The 6087-nt window shown below is 52.3% G+C and overlaps 1 long non-coding RNA gene across 1 annotated transcript; it reads left to right on the forward strand.

Moving 5' to 3' along the window:
• Positions 1–1446: 1446 nt before the first annotated feature.
• Positions 1447–2910, forward strand: LOC140689198 (uncharacterized). The gene is made up of 2 exons (XR_012064082.1): positions 1447–1667; positions 2741–2910. It is a non-coding gene; the product is annotated as an uncharacterized lncRNA (long non-coding RNA).
• Positions 2911–6087: the final 3177 nt, after the last annotated feature.

The raw sequence follows: 6087 nt of genomic DNA on the forward strand, positions 1-6087 counted from the left end.
GCTTCCCTTTTCTAGCTGACTCCGTGTCACGTGCTTATGCTTATAAACTGTGAGGAACTGATCCCTTACAAACAGCATGAGGAGTTCTGAGGGCCAGAGGGAGCGCTGACATTCTTCTTGGAGCTAAAATCTGGATGTCCAGCAGGTCTGCTTGGTTTTTTTTTCCCTGCTTGATTCTTGGCTACATTCCCTTTGCACGTCTCAACAATTTGAACAACAGGCATTGTGCGTGAGAAGAACCCAGTGTCTCCCACCAGAGAGGACCATTCTCCCTGCTGGGCACGTGGGCTGGGGAGACCTCCCCTCGCCCTGTATCAGAGACTGAGCTGGTCACCACCAGTTTTAGTGAGACTCTGGGGTGCCCTTATATGGGGGGATTTGGTGGAGAGCCCGGAAGTTCAGTTTAGTTTCACCATGAAGGCTGTTGGAGACCTTGCTCTGCGTATCAGCATCCCACCGCCTCCGCAGCTGCAGCACCTGGAGAACAGCGTGCCTGGGGTGGGCCCTTCCCAAGCACATCTGCGCCCTATGCACGGCAAGACTGCTACCAGTTTCACTCTGCCGCTCATAAGCTCTCAGCCCCAGGCCCAGCCCTCTGTGCAGCCCTGAGACCGAGAAGCTGCCCCCTGGGACAGCTGGTCATGCTCTCAAAGCCTTCACACCTCCAGTCTGTCATAGCAGCCTGCACAGCAGCAAAAGCTCTGCTGCCTTTGTCCCAGCAGAGGCCCCGGGCCTGCCGGGTCCTCAGCCCATGCCCAGAACCGACAACTGCCACCAGCAGACTGCGGGCTGGCTGTAAGCAGCTCACCCCCAACTCACCCCCACCATTCCCCCAGCTCAAATTTAGTTTATCTAGTCATCTGTGCGGCTGTGGTTCTGATGCCTGTAACGCTGGGGTTTTTGCTTGGGTTTCTTTGGGGGTTTTTTGGGTAATTTAGCTTTTCCTAGTTCAGCAAGAGTCGTGACCTGCCTTGTATCTAGAAGCAGAGATAGCTCAGGGTAATTTCTAAAACTCAGTAGCTAATCTAGGAAAAAATCAAGATGCTTTAATGTAGAAAATGACCTTACAGTGACATGTCTGTAGTCCACGGATACTGTTCAGGCCCAGGTCAAGTGTCAGCCCCACACAAGTCTCTCTTAAGCAGGTCCAGCTTCATGGGCACGTGGCCCGGGGAGTCACACAGACCCCGTGCTCGGAAAGGCCCTGCACTTGGTTTAATGCTTTGCTATCATCTTCTCAAAGCTCTTGGCTATTTAACGAGAGGGCCTGCGTTTTCGTTTGGCCCCAGGCCCCACAAGCTGAGTGGCTGCTCCTACACTTGATCTTCGTTCCTCTTATGGTTCCTTCCTCTGAACCCCTACTCTGCTCCTAGCAAGGTCCCACAGGGTGATACTTCTTGTTTACTTGCATCCCACGTGTGCCATGGAAACGGCTATTAAGTAGTTCTCTCCTTTGAAGTGAGACATAGGGAACTTCCAGGGTGACTCCCTTCCCCTGACTAAGAGGTGATGACTGTACCCACCCTCCAGAAATCCTCAAAGGCCCAGGACCCGGGACTCCTCATCCCAGGAAACCCGTGTACTTACAATTGGCAGGAGAAGGGCTTCAGATGCTCATCATGCCAGCGAACTGGAGGAGAATGGAAAAGACAGGAAGCAGGCAAAGGGTGAGGACCAGCGGTTCAGTCAGAGAGCAGGCCACGAGCCCCGGACAGTCCGGAGGGGAGGGCTGAGACTGCAGTGGGCAGGGCTGAGGGACCCCCTGCCTCTCTCTGGGAGACCTGAATCCCAGGACTCCCTGGCTGCCTCCCTCCCTGCCCCCCAGCAGCTCTCCTGTCCTCACTCTTGCTCATCCTAAAAGGACAGCGGGCAGGTCTCCCGGCAGGCAAGTCCCTAAGGAGACAGAGGACGTGACAGCCTTTGTCCAATGAAACCCGTAAGGAGATGACAAGGGGGTCCTGCCAGAACCAGACCCCTTCAAAGAGCCCTTCTTCCCTTCGAAACCTCTGTCCTTCAGAAAGGGATCTTGGAAACTGACTCCCTCCAGCTCAGGAAGCCAGGGTGAGGCTTGGATTGTTGACTCAGAAGTACTGGGCAGGGAAGACATGGCTGAACTTGCACTGGTCCAGCAGCAGCCGAGGGGTTCCACATCACCATGGAAACCAGCGTCAGGTGGGCGCGGAGAGAGGGGGCAGCAGAGGGTTGCTGAACGCTGGAGGGCTGGAGCCTCGTGCGCCCGTGGGAGAGCCCTGCCCTGAAGCTCCTCTGTGCTTTATCGGACCTACTCACTAAATTCCATAAAACCTGGCGGTTACTGGAGGCAGCCAAGTCTTGTGTGGCCCTCTGCTCAGTAGAAGCAGTCATATCGATCCAAACGGGGTGATACGAATGGTCTTTAATTAAAGACTCCATAATGAGGGGAAAAGCTGTCACTGCGGTGACCAGAGAGAGCCAAGCCCTGTCCTAGGCATGTTATCACTTAATTCACTAGCTCTTGTGGCACCCGAGGAGTAAATGGGGGTGGGTGTAGACGCTGCTTTACTGACCAGTAGAAAGCTGTGTAAATCTTCAGTGTGTCTTGATCTTGCTTGAGCCAAATAAACCTATATTGTGGCAGATGTCCTATGGGGCTGAAAGGCAGGATGCTGACAGTAAACTTGGTTGAAATTCTTGATGCCAACTCTTCTTCCCAGCAGTAAATGAATAAAAGTGAAGCCATTCTCTCTCGGTCCCTCCTTAGTAATAAAGCTGCATTAACTGTGCCTGGGCTGTAAGACGTAGACGGGGTCTCGGCAGAAACGCAGGATGTTCACCGTCTTTGACCCAGAAACCTTGCGACTAAACGTCACGAGTGTATCCATGAACTACGGACTACATCATAATAAAAATATTAAGAGTCAAAATGCTAAACAGCAGCTTCAGAATCAGTGTTTGCTCATGTAACTAAGTGAGTGTCATTGGTCTATTAAGACGCGATTTGGCAAGCTGAGTTGTCAGGTCAGGACCAGGACCTGTGGATACTTACAGCGAGGCAGGTTTTGACTCAAAACAATGAAGTCGTCAGCCAGCTGTCAACAGGTGGAATGAGTGGACTAGGGTCGCTAAGCAGACGCTGGTTGTCTCCTGGTGGCTGCCTCGAGTAGGTGACAGGCGTGATAAACCAGACAAACATGGTGCTGGAAGTCCCAGGCCCCTCCTGCCCCTGGGTGCCCTCGCCCGGGGTCTCCAACGTCAACTTTCCTAGGCACCGGGGAAGCCAGGTGGCGGTTCCAAAGGCTGCATCACTGGTCACCTACTTGTTTCACGCTGTGCTCTTCTCCAGAAGACGGGGGAGCCTTTGAAAGCAGTGTGTCTGCCCTGAGCTGGTGAGAGACACCGCTGGCCGAAGTGGAGAGTTCTGTTCATGTACTGGTTTCCTCCCCGAAAAGAGCTCATTCCATTTCTCCGGAGGTGGGAATGTAGAATTCTGTATCCCTCCTCACCTTGACACTGATTCTGGCCTCGCCCTTCACCCGGGGCTTTCCGTCTTCATCTCACAATTGTCTACACAATTGACCCCTAGTCTCGATGCTTCTCTTCATTGACCAGAGGTGGATGCCCGCTATTTAGGCACCAGGCGCTGTTCTGGGCATGAGGCATGCATCAGTGAACAAGCTGGACAAGGCTCCTGCCCTCCTGGAGCGTCTAGTGGGAAGAGACTGATTAGAGCTCTTCCCCCCCACCCCCCCCAAAGAACATCAGAGCAACAGGAGTTAATGAAGTCAAGTAGGGTGGGCTTCGGTTAGCCTCAACCCCCTTCACAAACTTCACATTCTCTTTGCCTCCTCTATTCAAATAGGGCAAACTTGATACTCAGATCCCAGCTGAGCTGGCCTCTTCCTTACTCCTCCAAGCTTGCTTCCTCCACAGCTAATGACAAACACAGTTCTAATTTACTTGGAACCAAATCTGAGCTTTGACGCTTCTTAGCAATTTTCCCATAGCTTTCCCTGCCTCATCTCTTCATAACATGTGATATTTGGGGGAAAAAAGTGGTATCTAATCTAAGACAGAAGACATCAGTGGCCAGGACTGAATATTTAGCTCTGCTTCAATGGAGTTGTGTTCCTCCCATAGCCATTGCTGGGTTCCCCTCAAATCAGGCCGTAAGAAAACCAGATCCTTAGACAAGGGTTTACTTGCAGAGCGTGGAGTTGCTGACGAGGAAGTGAGCAGGCGAGACACGGGGGACAGGCAGGCAGAGGTGCCTTAATAAGGCAGCTGCCAGTGTGTGGCTGGAGCTTAACCCTTCAGGAGGGCTCTAGGACTTCGTATAAAACACACACTACAGAATGGCCCCAGACGGAGAAAGCTGGGCTGTGCGTGTTCCTGACACTTTTAGCCACCAATTAAAGCGAATCCCAGTGGTATCTGGGGAGGATGTTAATCCCGAGGCATTCCCAGCCTTTTATGTTGCAAAGTGGGTCCCACAGGTACAAGTGGCCTCCGAAGAAGATGCAGGTGTGCTGATGCAGCTGTGGGAGGTCAGCCTGGGGTGCACACCACTGGGGGGGGGGCTTCAAGGGGCGTTGGGGAGGGCTGACAGCATGGTGCAGCAGGTACTAAGATGACCTATTTTCCCGTCACTGGTAGAGCTGCCCTGTAAGAAATGCTGGAGTCCTTCAGACTTCAGTGAAAGGCCACTAGGCAGCAACTCAAATCCGTATTAAGAAACGATGGCTGGGGGATTTCCTTCGGGATGATGGAAATATTCTAGAACAAGTTGGTCGTGATGGCTGTACAATGTCGTGAATATACTAAATGAAACTGAATAGTACTAAACGGTATACTTGGAAATGGTTAAAATGGTGAATTTTATGGGAATTTTACATCAACTTAAAAGTCTTCTCAGAGATGGAATAAACTAAGTAACTACCTAGGACCCATCTGATTGAACTGTTGCCCTCCCAAAGGATCTCACATCATCAAATCCAAGATCTTTGTCAGAGCCACAATCTTAGCTGTGGAATGGCTGAAAATATTGGAAGACCATGTACACCGACCAGGCTGTCTTGGTGGAACTGGCTTCAACTCTCAGCCTTAATGAGCCAATAGTAAGGTCTTGGTTTAATAACCACGTCAAATGGATGCAGGCACAACCCAGGCGGAGACGTCCTCTGAAAATCCCTAGTAACTGGAAGGCACATGACGGATGCTGTCCTGTTCATCTTTTCCTCGGATCTGATTACTCTCAGGACTGAGGAACGATGCGGGAACCTACTTTCAGAATGTTAGTTAGCTCCCTTCCTGTCAGAGCACGACAAGCCCCTCTCGAAGGCCGTCCATTCCTCAGCAGTTAGTCTCATGACCTTCCACTCCTGAGTCTCTGACGATGCTGTCCCTTTGTCCTCTCCTGCCAGGTCCTCCAGGACTAATTCTCTGCGGCTTCTGTCATGGCTCCTTTCTGAAGAGAAACAGCTGCCCTTTAAGGCAGTGTCTCTGGGATGGCACGGATTTTCAGTCAGTCTGGAATTACAGTAGTCATAGCCGAGCTCAGGAGGCTGAGTCTGGCCGCAGTCCTTAAAGGCAGAAGCTGTGCGTGGAGAGCTATTCAGGAAGCAGTGGAGGACCAAGACAGATGTGCAAGGAGCACATTACGGAGTGCTGTTGGGACCGGTAACTGCGCGAAAGCTGGCCTATGACACATTCACTGATGGAGAACACTGACCCTACCGAGAATTCTGACGTTGGGATAGTGGTTCAGAGCTATCTCACGGGGGGGGGGGGGGGTGAGAGGGCCGACACCCTGGGACAGTGCATGACCTTGGGCAAAGAAGTTCTCAGCTGAAGCAACCTCAGAGTAGCAACAGCCCAGGGCTTTTCCTTCAGGTGGTGCGTCCCTCGGGAAAAGCAGCAGAAGGGGAGCCGCCCTCTGTCCCCGGAGAGGCATGTGGGCGGTGTCTGCCAGTGTCCGCGGCCCCCGACCCGCTCAGATCTACCTGGTATAATTCCTAGGAGAAGCTCCCATAGGATCCCAGTGGGGTCTTTTCCTGGAAAGAGATAAGGAAGAAGAGAAGAAGGTTGGAGCTTCTCAGGCCAAAGAGTGAA

This window comes from Vicugna pacos, chromosome 25, assembly GCF_048564905.1.
Source record: "Vicugna pacos chromosome 25, VicPac4, whole genome shotgun sequence".
Taxonomy (NCBI): Eukaryota; Metazoa; Chordata; class Mammalia; order Artiodactyla; family Camelidae; genus Vicugna; species Vicugna pacos.